The 16,465-nt window shown below is 42.7% G+C and overlaps 1 protein-coding gene across 1 annotated transcript in view; it reads right to left on the bottom strand.

Annotated features, from left to right (window-relative positions):
• PLEKHG1 (pleckstrin homology and RhoGEF domain containing G1) overlaps positions 1-12,503 on the bottom strand; it is a 248,201-nt gene extending 235,698 nt beyond the window's left edge. Inside the window, exon 1 of the mRNA XM_077149263.1 lies at positions 12,401-12,503. The gene's annotated coding sequence lies outside the window, so the exon portion shown is untranslated. The remainder of the gene's footprint in view (positions 1-12,400) is intronic.
• Between the last annotated feature and the right edge of the window lie 3,962 nt (positions 12,504-16,465).

The raw sequence follows: 16,465 nt of genomic DNA, 5'->3' as shown, positions 1-16,465 counted from the left end.
AGACGATATGATACTATACGTCGAAAACCCGGAAAAATCCACAACAAAACTACTAGAGCTAATAAATGAGTACAGCAAAGTAGCAGGTTACAAGATCAACATTCAAAAATCTGTAGCATTTCTATACACTAGTAATGAACAAGCTGAGGGGGAAATCAAGAAACGAATTCCATTTACAATTGCAACTAAAGAATAAAATACCTAGGAATAAATTTAACTAAAGAGACAAAAAACCTATATAAAGAAAACTACAAAAAACTGCTAAAAGAAATCACAGAAGACCTAAATAGATGGAAGGGCATACCGTGTTCATGGATTGGAAGACTAAATATAGTTAAGATGTCAATCCTACCTAAATTGATTTACAGATTCAATGCAATACCAATCAAAATCCCAACAACTTATTTTTCAGAAATAGAAAAACCAATAAGCAAATTTATCTGGAAGGGCAGGGTGCCCCGAATTGCTAAAAACATCTTGAGGAAAAAAAACGAAGCTGGAGGTCTCGCGCTGCCTGACTTTAAGGCATATTATGAAGCCACAGTGGTCAAAACAGCATGGTATTGGCATAAAGATAGATATATCGACCAATGGAATCGAATAGAGTGCTCAGATATAGACCCTCTCATCTATGGACATTTGATCTTTGATAAGGCAGTCAAGCCAACTCACCTGGGACAGAGCAGTCTCTTCAATAAATGGTGCCTAGAGAACTGGATATCCATATGCAAAAGAATGAAAGAAGACCCATCTCTCACACCCTATACAAAAGTTAACTCAAAATGGATCAAAGATCTAAACATTAGGTCTAAGACCATAAAACAGTTAGAGGAAAATGTTGGGAGATATCTTATGGATCTTACAACTGGAGGCGGTTTTATGGACCTTAAACCTAAAGCAAGAGCACTGAAGAAGGAAATAAATAAATGGGAACTCCTCAAAATTAAACACTTTTGTGCATCAAAGAACTTCATCAAGAAAGTAGAAAGACAGCCTTCACAATGGGAGACAATATTTGGAAATGATATATCAGATAAAGGTCTAGTATCCAGAATTTATAAAGAGATTGTTCATCTCAACAACAAAAAGACAGCCAACCCAATTACAAAATGGGAAAAAGACTTGAACAGACACCTCTCAGAAGAGGAAATACGGATGGCCAAGAGGCACATGAAGAGATGCTCAATGTCCCTGGCCATTAGAGAAATGCAAATCAAAACCACAATGAGATATCATCTCACACCCACCAGAATGGCCATTATCAACAAAACAGAAAATGACAAGTGCTGGAGAGGATGCGGAGAAAGAGGCACACTTATCCACTGTTGGTGGAAATGTCAAAGGGTGCAACCACTGTGGAAGGCAGTTTGGCGGTTCCTCAAAAAGCTGAATATAGAACTGCCATACGACCCAGCAATACCATTGCTAGGTATCTACTCAAAGGACTTAAGGGCAAAGACACAAACGGACATTTGCACACCAATGTTTATAGCAGCATTATTTACAAGTGCAAAGAGATGGAAACAGCCAAAATCTCCATCAACAGAAGAGTGGCTAAACAAACTGTGGTATATACATACGATGGAATATTATGCAGCTTTAAGACAAGATAAACTTATGAACCATGTAATAACATGGATGGACCTAGAGAATATTATGCTGAGTGAATCCAGCCAAAAACTAAAGGACAAATACTGTATGGTCCCACTGATGTGAACGGACATTCGAGAATAAACTTGAAATATGTCATTGGTAACAGAATTCAGCAGGAGTTAGAAACAGGGTAAGACAATGGGTAATTGAAGCTGAAGGGATACAGACTGTGCAACAGGACTAGATACAAAAACTCAAAAATGGACAGCACAATAATACCTAATTGTAAAGTAATCATGTTAAAACACTGAATGAAGCTGCATCTGAGCTATAGGTTTTTGTTTTGTTTTGTGTTGTTTTGTTTTGATTTTACTATTATTACTTTTATTTTTTTCTCTATATTAACATTCTATATCTTTTTCGGTTATGTTGCTAGTTCTTCTAAACCAATGCAAATGTACTAAGAAATGATAATCATGCATCTATGTGATGATGTTAAGAATTAATGATTACATGTGTAGAATGGTATGATCTCTAAATGTTGGGTTAATTTCTTTTTTTCCGTTAATTAAAAAAAAAAAAAAAAAAGAGAAGGGATAATTGGAGATGAAGGGATACAGACTGTACAACGGGACTGGATATAAAAACTCAGAAATGGACAGCACAATACTACCCAATTGTAATGCAATTATGTTAAAACACTGAATGAAGCTGCATGTGAGGTATAGGTTTTTTGTTTTTGTTTTTTTTGTTTTTTTTCTTTCTATTATTGTTTTAATTCTTATTCTGTTGTCTTTTTATTTCTTTTTCTAAATCGATGCAAATGTACTAAGAAATGATGAATATGCAACTATGTGATGTTATTAAGAATTACTGATTGTACATGTAGATTGGAATGATTTCTAATTGTTTTGTTAATTCTTTTTTTAATTAATAAAAAAAAAATTTTAAAAAAAAAAAAAAAAAAAAAAAAGTATTCATGGGTAAAATAACATGATAGCTGGGGTTGCTCTGAATACTCCAAAGTGGGGGAAGGAGGTGAGTGGGGAAACAGATAACACAAGACTCGCAAAATGTTTCTAATTGTTTAATTTGGATGATGGGTATATGACACTACTCTCTTTACCCGTGTTTTGCCATTTTTTAAATTAGAAGATAAATTCTTGCCTCCAAACAGCCTAGAAAGATAACAATAAAAAATGATTTATAGTATATCAATCAGAGATAAATGTTATGCAGAAAAACAGAGCAGGGAAGGGAAGTTGGTGAATATTTATAAACCTAATTCTTCTAAATACCTGCAATATTTATACATATAAATTAACGTGACATACTCCTTGTATTGGACAAGGTGATAACCTACATTAGGATAATATGCTTGAAGGGGAATAAAATGGCAATTAAAAGACACTAGTTTCCTGAGAAGGGAAAGAACTATTTGAGTTTTATAAAAGATGCTAGTTTCAAAGAAATTTTGATGAAAATAATGACTAACATTTCCTGAGCCCTTTCTGTATGTTAGGGCAAGGCTCTATGCAAGCCTGTTAAAGAATTATTGCATTTAATCCTCATCCCAAGCAAGTTAGCATTGTCTGCATCTTTGATGGTTAAATTCATGCATCAGTTTGGCCATATTTTGGTGTCCAGTTGTTTGGTCAAGCAAGCACTGGTCTGACTGTTACTGTGAGGATATTCCACAGACTTAAATCAACAGTAAGCTGATTGTACCTATGGCTGATTACATCTACAATCTACACCTACAATCAACTGAGGAGATTGCCCTTAGGAATGACAGAAGTCTCATTCAATCAGCTGAAGGCTTTAAAAGGAGAAGTGATGATTTCAGCAGTCAGAAGAGAGCATTTCCATCTCTACTTCAGCCAGACAGCTTCTACTGGTGAACCTATCAAAAACCTTCACTGGAGTTCCCACCTTGCAGTATGTCCTGTGAAATTTGTACTTGCCCATCCCTGCCTTTTATAAGAGGCAATTCTTATAAAAATCTCAGATCCTGTCAGTTCCATTTCCTAGAGAACCATGGCTAATACATCATCAGGTGTCAAATGAGGCTCCTTCAATTTCTGATATACTCCCAAGCAAGGGGACAACCAAATCAATAAACTGAGCCCTCAATCTTGGGGTTCGCCCCTATAAATCATTTCTGCAAAGAACAGGCTAAGCTATTCAAAATTGGGTCCAAGAGTCACCCCACCTCCGCTTTTGTTGCTCAGATGTGGCCTCTCTCTTTTTAAGCCAATTCAGCAGGTGTACTCACTGCCCTCCCCACTACATGGAACATGACTCCCAGGGATGTAAATATTCCTGGTAACTTGAGACAGAACTCCCAAGATGAGCCAGGACCTGGCATCAAGGGATTGATAAAGTCTTGACCAAAAGGGCCTGGAAGAGAGAAATAAGACAAGTTTCAGTGGCTGAGAGATTTCAGAGTTGAGGGGTTACCCTGGAGGTTATTCTTATGCATTATGTACATATCCCTTTTTAGTTTATGGTGTTTTGAAGTGGCTGCAGGGAAGTATCTGAAACTGTTGAGCTGTGTTCCAGTAGCCTTGATTCCTGAAGATGATTGTATAAAGATATAGCTTTTACAATGTGTAAAAGCTGTGTGATTGTGAAAACCTTGTGTCTGACGCTCTTTTTATCTAGGGTGTGGATAGATAAGTAAAAAAAAAATGGATAAAAATAAATATAAGGGGTAAAATAAATTGAGTAGATGGAAATACTAGCAGTCAATGAGAGGGAGGGTAAGGGGTATGGTGTGTCCACGGTTTTTCTTTTTTCTTTTTACTTCTTCTGGAGTGATGCAAATAGTCTAAAAAATGATCATGGCAATGAATACTCAATTATTTGATGATATTGTGAACCACTGATTGTACACCATGTATGGAATGTATGTAGGTGTAGATTTGTCAATAAAATTTTTTTTTAAAACAAGACTCCTTGGCTTAGGGAGGTCAAGGAGCTCATCTGAGGTCACACCATCTGTGTGTGGTGGGGGTAGGATTTGAACCCAGGTTGTATGGCTGAGTCTTCGTACCACGCATTATACTGTCTATTTTGATGTTTAGGCACTTGGAAGTACAGAGTAAAAGAGCAGACCTAAATAAAGCAGTTCCTTGGTATTTTCTGAGTGTCTGCCTTATGTGAGATTTTGTTTAGTGCTGTGAGTGCTGTGGGTCCCGTGGAGGAGCCATCAAACTGGGGAGGGCAGGAATGGGAAAAAAGTGGAAGGAAGAACAGAGCTAGAGAGTAGATGCAGCAGGCAAGAGGCAGAGGTGGAGCTCCTGGGGAAGGTATCTTCAAAAGCCCAGGGGTAAGAAAGGGGATTTGTAGGGCAGATTCTCCATCAATTTTACTCCTGCCCATCTACCCTTACCACCACACAAACACACAAACCCTGAGGCTGCTGACCTCTGTTCTAGAAGATGGTATAACAGAGTCAGACACCGACAATATACCTTACTCAGAGGGGAATTTAATAAGTTGTAAGTTTACAGTTCTAAGGCCCAGAAAATGTCCCAGTTAAAACAAGTCTATAGAATGTCCAATCTAAGGCATCCAGGGAAAGATACCTTAATTCAAGAAGGCTGATGAAGTTCAGGATTTCTCTCTCAAGTGGAAGGGCACGTGGTGAACACAGTCAGGGTTCCTCTCTCATCTGGAAGGGTACATGGTGAACACGGCGTCACCTGCTAGCTTTCTCTCCTGGCTTCCTGTTTCATGAAGCTCCCCAGGAGGCATTTTCCTTCTTCATCTCCAAAGGTCGCTGGCTCGTGGACTCTCTGCTTCGTGGTGCTACAGCATTCTCTGCTCTCTCCAAATCTCCTTCATTCTTCAAAATGTTTCCTCTTTTATAGAACTCCAGAAACTTCTCAAGACCTACCTAAATGGGTGGAGGCATGTCATCACCTAATCCAGCTTAACAACCACTCTTGATCAGGTTATATCTCCAGGGAGATGATCTAATTACAGATTCAAACATACAGTATTGAATAGAGATTATTCTGCCTTTATGAAATGGAATTTTGATTAAAACATGGCTTTTCTAGGGGACATAAATCCTTTTAAACCAGCACAAATATATTTCAGAGTTTGACATGGGTTAAAATTTCACAATTTTAGGTTTGTACTTCTAGCTGTTCAAAGATACTGGAGACTAAAAGAGATATCAATTTAGTGATTCAGTATTTATATTCATTTATTAAATCCTATCTTCTTGTTATAACTCCACCATCACCACTGATCTTTCCATCCCTCTCTTTAGGGGTGTTTGGGCTGTGGCAATTCTAAATGTTTCATATTGGAAGGGTCTGTCACTAATATGGAGTAGGGAGATGGAACTATCTGATGTCCTGGAGAGGCTGGGCTAGGTTTCAGGACTTATCTGGACCAGGGACCCATCTGGAGGTTGTAGGTTTCTAGAAAGTTACTCTAGTGCCTGGAACCCTTGTGGAATCATATATATTGCCCTAGGTGTTCTTTAGGATTGGCTGGAATGGTCCTGGTTGGGGGTTCAGAGGCTTTCTTTTAAAATTCATTTTTAAAGCATTTGTCTCCTCTAATATCCACTCCTGCCACTCACTCAGAAATCCTAATTTCTGATTCTGACTCTCATGTTTCATAATTCATTACAGAGTAGCTTTACATTCTGAGAAGCGGGAGAAGCCTGGGTTTTCAAATTACAAGCTGTTTCAGAATAGACAGTGAAACCTTCTTTGAGGCAGCAATAATAGTATTTTAGCACAACATGGATGCTTAAACTAATAGCAGGCTCCCATGGTTAAAAGGAAAGCAGGACAGGATCATATACTTTTGCCCAGACTACAGTTTTTCCCTCGCAGCAGCACGGTAGAGAAGTACGGATGTTCCTATTGAGGACTATCTATAATCACACAGCCACTCAGAACCTGAGTTGGGATGGTCTGGACCACTCTCACCCCTTCCTTGTGGCCTCACCTCTTCTCCAGTCCCCCTTCTCCATCCTCCCAGGAACCAGCTTTCAGGCTACCTTTTCCCAGGTCAGAGGCAGCTTGAAATCATCCTGACCAAAGCTTGACTTGGGGGTGAACTGGAAGGTCCATGTGTTTCCCTGAAGTGCTCGTGAATTACTTTTCCCTTGCGTCTATTTGTTTTCAAGGATTCCTATTGCAGTTAGAACTGGTGTCTGCCTGAAGACAGTTTAAAACAAGGGGCCTTTCATCATATGGTCAGGAAGGAGGCAGCTCAGGCAAGGAAGGGTCTGCACTTTGTTTCTTCCTTGTAACAGGGTGCAGGGAGGGGGCTTTGCTCTGGCTTCCATGAGCAGAGCTGGGATAGGTTGGAGGAGCCGAGAGGTGTCCCAAAGAGCAGGTGCCAGGAGGGCAGACAGAGGTCTTGTTCCCAGGAGGCCCAGAGCAATGCCGGGGGCTAGGGGACATCACAGCCCATCCGGTAAACACCTATCACGTGTATCAAAAACAATGCCCTGGAACAGTCTGTGCATGATTCTATGACTGGTCCAAAGATGGGCAGCAAGGTTCCTACAATTACCTGCACCCTTAAAAGGTGATATCTGCCTATGGGGTTATAGCATCCCTCTCCCTCCATCTTTCTAAGTGCTTCATGCATGAGGTCCTGTGTCAGCACAGAGGCCAAGGTGTCTAAATCTCTGCCAATAAGACAAGGAAAGACTGCAAGGAAGAGAAAGAAATTTACATTCTGTACGAAGGGGAGAAAGTGCAGGGCCTGTCTATAGCTCTGTGAGTTCTCTTGTATGGTGGGAATAGATGGTGCAGGTGTAGACAAGTTGGGAGAGCCTTGGGCTTCATGCTCAGGGATTCAAATTTCATTTCCCATGTAGTCATCACTGCTCTGTTTAAACGTGGGCTTTCTAACAGTGCAGCCAAGCTTCTCTCCCCATTCAGCACATAACTCAAGGCAGAAGGTTGAAATCTGGTGCCGCCATTCCCATGACCACTGACTGCTATGTCCAACAGAGACGCCCAACCCAAGTGGGAGAAAAAATAAAGAAGATAAACTGGGAAAGGGGGACACCAGCTTACAACTTAGATAAAGCTATGAAATGTGTCATCTGGGGTACTGAAGGATGTTAAACACATGGAATATTCCATCTTGAAGACAGTCAACAAACTATGTTTGCAGGCCACATCCAGCCTCATAGCCTGTTTCTATACAGCAAAGCAAGCAAAGATTGGTTTTTAGCTTTTTAGAGGGCTATAAATGAACGATCTCCTTTCTGCAAATTCAAAGAATATGGGTCAGCAACATAAGTGGCCCATGAAGCCTAAAAAACTCACTGGTCCTTTTGTAGGAAGAGATTTAGAACTGCTTATGGCCCTCTTTCAACTCTGTTCAGTCACAGGTCACTAAAGTTGGTTGGCACTCAGTGTGATAAGACAGAACTAGCTCCACCTGCCACTTAAAAAAATTAAAACTAACTTAATAGCAAGATGATTGACTGATGTAATAATCCCTCTTATAAGAATTCCAAAGTTTTAGCTATTACTAGACTCGCATTCATTTTAACTTTGTTTTCGTTTGATGGTGTACAACACTGTCCTTCTTATGCTGAAGGGTTTGCTAGCTTTTGGTCAAATGCTACAACAGTTTGACCTTCTTAGAGTCAGTGATAAGTGGCTGCTTTAGATGTCACCGCACCCTGGCTATTAAAGTTTACCAAAACAACTTTCTTAATTAAAGACTCAGTGAAAAACCCGACTTTCCTCCTCCCACCAGGTTGGAACATTAAGCGGGCATGGCTGGAATTTTTTTCTTTTAATTTAGTCTAACATTAACACTTTTCAAGCTGCCTTTTCCTCTAGAGTTATACGGGGAAGGGGAAAGAGGAAGAGGGTTATGGGTTTGCATATCCATGAATCCAGCATACTTTAGCTTTCCATCCAACAGCATTCAATATCTACCAAAGAAAGATGTTTAAGCTTGGAAATTTTTACTTGGTTCATAATCTCATTGGAAAAAAAATTTTTGTTAACCGTGTGTATATAGATCGAAAAGACACCCCGACTCACATAGGAAAACTATTTTAGATACCTAGTCAACCCCTAGTTTCTAAAGTGTAAATCACCCCAGTGTACTGGAAGCTGTTCTGCAGCATCTAGATGTCCTACAGCCCAGTTATTCTGCAACAAAACTGGGGCCCATCTCTCCAAGATTAGCCTTATATTTCTATCATTTTTGCTAAAGCATCTCTTCTGTTCATTAGCCTGGGCAATATAGAACTGGACATGGGGTCAGCTCTTAATGACTTGAGAGCTGTCTCTCCAAATAATTTGGGGTCACCTTTCCATTTTATAAAGCAAGATTCATGCAGGCCCTGAAGAAACACTTTTGAGACACCTGCCACATACAAGTTTCAGGTTGTTTAGATAGTCTTTGTCTAGAAAATATTTTCACTCCCATTACACTTTCAATACACTGAACATCTTGCATTAGAAACCAAGTTTTTCCTAAGTCAAAAGAGATCAACGTGATTTTTTTAAAGAATGAACAATATATTTAATTTAAACTCTATCTCCATGCAACCACCATCTCTTGGTAGTACAGTTATCAGGGAAGGAGAAGTGAATATGGGTTAAGTCATAGCTCTGCCAGGTGAGGACCAAGGAACCTGCAGCAAAATCCCTCCCTCCCCGGGGCTTGGTTTCTCAACACTGCCCATCTTCAAGGCACACAGTATGTACCAAATGCTTCGTAGGGATTGTTTCATTTAATTCTCAACACAGCATGGGAGGTAAAGGCCTTACTATCTGCAATATGCCAGAAATGGAATGGCTTTTATAAAGGGAATTTATTACTTTACAAGTTTTCGCTTTTAAGGCCAGAAAAATGTACAATCTAAGGAATCCAACAAAAGACACCTTCACTCAAGAAAAGCCTGTCTGTCACATGGGGAGGCATGTGACTGGTATCTGCTGTCCTTGTTTGTGGTTCCATTGCTTTCAGCTTTTGATACCCAGTGGTTACCTCACTAAGCATTTGTGGGCCTTCACTTGGCTCCTTCAGGACACAACTCTCGGTACAGCTTTTCTTAGTATCTCATGGGAAGGCACATGACAATGTCCCCTGGGCTCTGCCTGGGTCTAGGCATCTGCTTTCTCTATTGGCACTGCAAGCGCCTCCAAGCATCCATGACTCTGCCAGCTCTGAATCAACTGTTCTCCAAGCATCTGTATTTAAGGTTTCTCCAAAAAGTCTTTCCTTTTAAAGGACCCTAGTAAATTCATCAAGACCCACCTTGAATGGATAGTCACATCTCCATCTAATTAAAAGGCCATACCTACAATTGGGCATGACATCTCTCCATAGAAACATCCCAATCAAAGTTTCCCACCCTGAACAATAAGTCTGGCCCCACAAGATTGGGTCAAGATTAAAACATGGTTTTCTGGAGTGCATAATAGTTTCAAACCGGCATACTACCCTAAATGTACAGAGGAAGAAATTAGGAAAGGTGAGATAATCCAGAGAAAGTGACATGACTGTTACATTTTCCTAATCACAAAATAATCTGTCTAAATACTTCACTCAGAGAGGTCAAGGTCACTGCGCTAGTGGGGTGGGCTTTGTACATGGGTCAGCTAACTCCAGAGCACTTGTTCTTAACCACTAGTGCTTCCCTAAGTCTTTAAAATGCGGGAGCCATACTAGAGCATTCAAGATCCACACTAGTTTTAAAATTCCATAGAGCTAATCATCCTTGAAAGAGGATTAGGAGATGACCAAAACTACAGTTATCAAACAAACCCACTGTATGCAATGAAAAGGGGGGAAAACCCAACCAAAAGTGGATTGCAGCCACTAAGAATCAGAATATAGATTCAGGAATTGCTTTTAGTTTACCAAGGCTCAAAAGATCTGTGCTCCTCAAGCATTTCCCCACATTAATGTGTCAGACTACAAGCCATTAAATCTTAATCACTGAAAAATCATACTCTCAAAGAAGAAGAAAAGAATCCTAACTACTGTTGGATTTGAAAAATTACATTCCCACTTTTTGATTTGTTTGAAAAGTGATCATTTAAAGCTCTCTGAACTGCAGCTTGAATCTCCCACGGAAATATTTTAGCCTGTATACGGGAGCGACCATCGGAGCGATCATCTATATCAAAGGCACAGGAAGGAAGTTAGTTCTTCCAACTGGGGGAGAAGGAGAGGGCAGGGAGACACTGTCAAGGAAAAGCAAGATTAGGTCACAGATCTGAGGGCTAGAAACTGCTTACTGCTCTATTTGGCTTTGTTTTTTAGGGGAACCCTTCTGGTTTCTACCCAAAGGGAAGGGTGGTGCAGTGTTGACTGTCCATAGCCAGCGTAGGGGATGAAGTCAATGAGGCGGAAGAACTCTGGGGAAAAACTGTCTTCAGGTGGTTTGGTGGCTTAGACAGGGGACCTCAAACAGGACAAAAGGCAAAGTCAGGAACTGGGAAGCCAGACTCAAGGATGCTAAAAGGTCAAACATCAAAACAGCACTTTTGTATCAAAGTCTTATGTATTGTAAACCAAATAAATACCACGGGGTGGGGAAGGGTGATTTAGAAAAGCCAGCTGGGTGGAGCAGCTTTCCCAGGTCCCACACTGCACAGTCAGAGTTAAAATGCAATTTTCTGAGCCCGTGACATGATAATGGGCTTGGTAATGTTTTCACAGTACTTCAAAGTCCTAACTCTATACATTGTTTAAAAGGAGACCAACTACAGAAACCAAGAAGCCAGAAGATACCTTCAACATTTGTACACCGTTACACGACCTATCTAAGGCCTCAAGTTCAGTTACAAGGCAGCTTTGATCTGGAGTTAACAATCCTGGCTCCTCCCTGTTTAAATAGGAAACACAAGGTTGTTGTGTATCGATATGCACAAAAAGCCTCACACCAGCTTTTTTTCTGGCTCTGAGGTCGACACTGTCTTCCATGAGACCCAAGATCAAGGATCACAAAAGTATTGCAGTGGCTTGCCTGGACCATCTTATGGGGGTACACAAGGGACTCAAAACCAGAACCTAATGAAACGCTGGCTTCACAACCAAACTCTGCCAGCACATTAAAATAAGGCAACTACCATAGCTTCCAACCAACCGAACGACTTCTTCCTCATTAGAACGTGCTCAGCATGTCCCGGCCCCGGATCAGGGCTCACCGCAGAGCGGCCAGGATGGGCTGGCTGCGGCATCCCGCACTTCCCCGCGTCCTGGGAGGACACCGAGGCCGGTAAGGTCGCGACGGACCCGGTGTTACCCTCGACTCCGTGGCGGATGAGCCGCAGGCTGTTGCTTGCCCTCTTTCTACCCGCCCCCACACCCCCCACCAGCAAACCAAAAATTAAACACCAAAAGGAAAAAAAAAAAATCTAAAAGCATCTTCGCAGAGAGGATCCCCCAGCCCCGCTAGGTACAGCCGTGTCCTCAGGGACTAGCAGACCGGGTCCCGGAGTCCAGGCACAGGAACATGAGCTAGGGTCCAGGGCCCAGGGTCTGGGGCTGTGGTGAGGGTTCTGGAGTTTCGGGGGTCGGGCAGGGGTCCGGGGGTGGGCCGGGGACGACGGCAGGTCGCCCTCTCCAGGTAGCGGCAAGCAGTGCCCCGCCCGGTGGCGCCGAACCCCCAACACCCGGTCGCCCCTCACCCACCACAAGAGTGAGTGCCGGGGTTGGGGGGGGGAGCAGCCGTCCGCCTCCCCTGCGGGCTGAGGGTCCTCCTGCCCCTTCTTCATCCCGGGATCCAACCAGCGGTCCCATTCCAGGAAAAACACCCCGGGTGCCAAGCACAGCAGGCGCTTACCCGAGAGGGGCGGCTCCCGGCGCGGGATCCCCGCTCGCAGGTCCCGCCGGAGGGCGCCGGCGGGGAACGAAGGCTGTGCCGGCGCGGACGACTGTGCGCGGAGCTGGTCGCCTCCACGCGAACCGCCCCCTCCCGGCAGCTGAACGCCCGCTCCCCGCCGCGCTCCGCCCCCTCCCTGGCGCTCCCGGGGCCGCGCTCCGCCGCCTCCCCTCGGCACACCGCCCCTTCCCTTTCCCTGTCTCCTCGCTCCCTCCCTCTTTCCCCGCCCTCCTGGGGTGCAGCCCCGCCCCTCCTGTGGAGCGCAGCCAACCCACCCGCCCTCCTCCCTTTCCTCCCAGGGGGCGACAGAGGTGGGGAGGAGGAGAGAAATAAAAAGAGATTAAGTACTAGGACCTTCTCTGGAGCCTGGCCAAGAGGAGCAGTCAAATTGCAACCCTTAGGGGAAAAAAGTAAAAAAAAAAAAAAAAAAAATTCCAGCTACTGTTTTCACACACATCTCTTTTCTTCATTTCCCTGGCTCTCCAAGTTTAACTCTACCTTGAACGTGGTCATTTCTTATAAAATTTCTTTAAAATAATAACTTAAAAATGAGTGTTTTGAGTCAATATTCTAGAATTACGCGAAAGCTCTGGGGTAATGGGTAATAAGAAAGGTTAGCTCTCTGTTTTGCAGGCATCATTACCTTATTTCAGGTTATGTACCCAATAACCTTTGCTTAGAGAAAGTAAAAGTGAAAAGGGAGGCAAAGAACCTCTCTCTGATGGCAGAGAGATTTTTAAAGGTACGGGCTCTGAGTCACATTCTGACTTCAATGAAGGTGTCTAAGTGAGACTCCCAGGCCTGTGAAGGGTGTTGCCAGCACTTGTAAGGTCAAAGGCTGGCTCAGCCTGTGTGGAGCTAGGCTTGTAGTTCACAGAATTACTCTGAGTTTGCTTGTTGCAGGCCCTTGACTTTACTGGGACCTAGCTTCCCAGCTTCTCTGTGCCTCAGTTCCCTCATCATGGAAATGCGGATGAAGATGACAGTGCTGACCTCAGAGTGGCTGTGTGGTTTAAATGAGATACCAGACATAAAAGGATTACAGAGTGCCTGGCACATCATAAAACCTAAATCAGTGTTAGCTGTTATTATTGTTGATTTTCCACTTTCATCTGCCTTTATGTATGGAAAGTATAAAAATGTTTGAAACCAAATCAGGTCTTGTGTGATAAGGCCACCTGGCATCACGGTTCTCTCTTAACAATACGGAGTTTGTATTCTATTTTCCAATTTCACTTGAGTCTCCACCACTGACTACATAAAGCTCCAGCCAGAGGTCTGCTTGGAATACATTCACCACTGATGATTCGCAATAAACCTAAAACAGATACTTGCCATCTTTGAAACATGGTGCATTTGGTTCCACAACAGCCTGTCAGGGTCTACAGGATAGTGACAACCTTCTTTCTGAGAAGACGAAACGAGGCTTAACAGGCTTACTCAAGACCTTCCAGTGCCTAGCTCACCCGGTAACGTGCCTGTCACCCCATCTCTCTTTGGTGTAATTTATAATAGAAGTAGAAGGAAAACCTCACACATGGCCAACACATTTGTGAAAGAGTGCCACATTGATGATGTCTCCCAATTGGGTGAGGTAGGTAAGTGCTAGGTCTTAGTTTACATCTAAAGGTCTTAAGGGCCAAAGAAGCCAACTGATAAGAGTATCTAGGGGTAGTTGGGGAGACCTTGGGTGGGGGGCAGGGGAAGGGTTAGTGTTCCTGTATTCCTTGTAGAATTCTCTTTCTACTGCTCTACTTTCTTAGCACAAACAACTTGAGAGGGAAGCAGTGCAGCCTGATGAAAAGAAGCTGGTCTGGCTTTGGACTCTGCTTCTTACTTGCCTCACCTTAGGCAGAGAAGAGTTCTAACCTTGGTTTTTTATCCACAGACTGGTGATAATTCCTGCCCAGCCTGGCTCACTTCATCTCAGCTTATCTGAGGGGCAGGGGTGAGGGGTGGGAGTGGAAGCAGGGGCATGGCTTCACCTGTGTGCTGAGTAGACACCTAACCGATGTTATCATTCCCAGTTCTCACATTCGTGCAACTTATCCTTCAGGTTAGCAGAGTATGATTGCCTTGAAATCACCTGGTTGCCACAACACTTCTCATGTCTAGATTATCTCTGTTAGCCCAGCATTCAGCTCAACTCCTGACACATGGAAGGTTAAAAAAAATGTCGGCTTGAAGAATGGCTGGATGGTTAGATGGATGGATGGATGGACGGATGAGTGGATGGCTGCCTGGCTGGGTGGGTGGATGCAAGGACAATACAATGATTGCGAAAATGTCATTATGTAGCATTCCATGTTCATAAAGGGCTCCCTCTTTAAGGTAGAGTATCTGATGGGATGACTTTCTAGTGGGACATCCAATATCAGGAAAATTCATTTGGTAAAAAGTCTTCCTAATACCTCTGTTATCAATCAAGGTCAAGAAAGCAAACCAGAAATCACTATAAATATTAACAAGATTTTAATGCAAGGAATTGACTCTACCAAGTGCCAGGACCAGGTTAGGCAAAGGGAGTCCCTGTGTGAGCAAAGAACTAAGAAGTCAAAAGGAGACAACAAGGAAGACCAGAGATTGACAACAGCACAAGGCCACAGCCACCCCCTGGCTGGAGGGTCTGGGAGAGGAGGCAGTAATGGACGGAAGCTATCTGTGGCAGAGAGGAGTTCCTCCAACCTGCCATCCAGTGCTTTCCATTGGCTGAAGCCAGCTGACAGGGGAACTTGGAGTGCACAGCCTGCACGGGGGTTCCCTGCTCCCCAACCCCGCGGATGATGGGCAAGAAGGATCTGGGGCAACAAGCCCAAGAGCAGCTTATCCCCCACATCGTACCTGGAAGGGAACTACTTTCTCCTTCTCAAATAAGTTCGAATCCACTCATCAGATCTCTTTAGAAGAAATGTGCTTTGCTTTTTGAGAAGATCTCAAAAAAAGCATCTACTACAGCATCCCGTTTATTCCTCATACACCCCCTATAAGGTAGCTACTATAATCACCCAAATTACACCCAAGGACACCGAGATCCTGGAAGATTCAGGGATTTGCTCAAAGTCATACAGTTTCCACGGCAGGGTAGGATTCAAAAACCAAGCTTGCATTCTTGGTCTTACCGATTTACCACCTCCGACTAAGAAGACTGACTCCAAAGAAAGGCAGAGTGAAGTGCCAGTTTAAAAGGGGCACAGACTTGTGTTGAATCACATTTCAGGGTCACCAATCTGTGCACACGTAGGAGCTGAAGTTTGCAGAGTTTGCTAAATTAAAGGCTGTATCATGCTGAATGTTCTTTTTAGGACTTAAAGCAATAACTTTTATGATGCTTATGATGGCTACTCTGAATTTATGATTACAGAAGTTTAAAAAAACATGTCCCCAGATTTATAGGTGCTCTCCAGGAGAACATGGAAACATTTAGCCACTTTTTTGGGGAAAATTTTTTTTTCAGTTTCAAGTTTGATTTTGTGAGGCTTTAAAAAGCTCTCTAGAATATTCTGACCATGTTAGAAAGATTCATGTAAGAGAAGGGACTTATGGTGGCACCCAGTGTAGAGAAGACAGAGGACCAAAGATTTGAGTGAGTCCACGCCTGAAGGAAAAGCTCAAATGGAACCAGATTTTAAAGATTGTTCTCCCATCAATTGCAAAATGTTTAAAATATGTGGTATTGGGAATAAAATGAGCTGGAACTGTGCGATTTTATAGCTTAATGTAACTCAGTGCTGAAAGACAAATGCAAAATTATAAAGGAAAAATACCATTAGATTCACAACAAAATTGAAAATTCATTTTGGATGGTGAAACAGAGGATTTGAAAATATGAAAGACCTGAAATATAAACAAAATACAATAATGAAGGAAGTGGTTACTAACAAACCCAAGAAGCTCAGTCTTGGAATGTGGTATGAAAATATGGGATCAATGGACTGCTGAGCAGGGCAGGAGTGAAAGGAATTTGTAGTTCACCCCTGGTCCTTGAAAAGTGAGAACAGGCATGACGCCATTCCAACCTGATACATT

This window comes from Tamandua tetradactyla, chromosome 2, assembly GCF_023851605.1.
Source record: "Tamandua tetradactyla isolate mTamTet1 chromosome 2, mTamTet1.pri, whole genome shotgun sequence".
In the NCBI taxonomy this organism is placed as follows: domain Eukaryota; kingdom Metazoa; phylum Chordata; class Mammalia; order Pilosa; family Myrmecophagidae; genus Tamandua; species Tamandua tetradactyla.
Note: the sequence above shows the minus strand (reverse complement) of the source record. Positions and strands in the feature narration are given on the sequence as shown.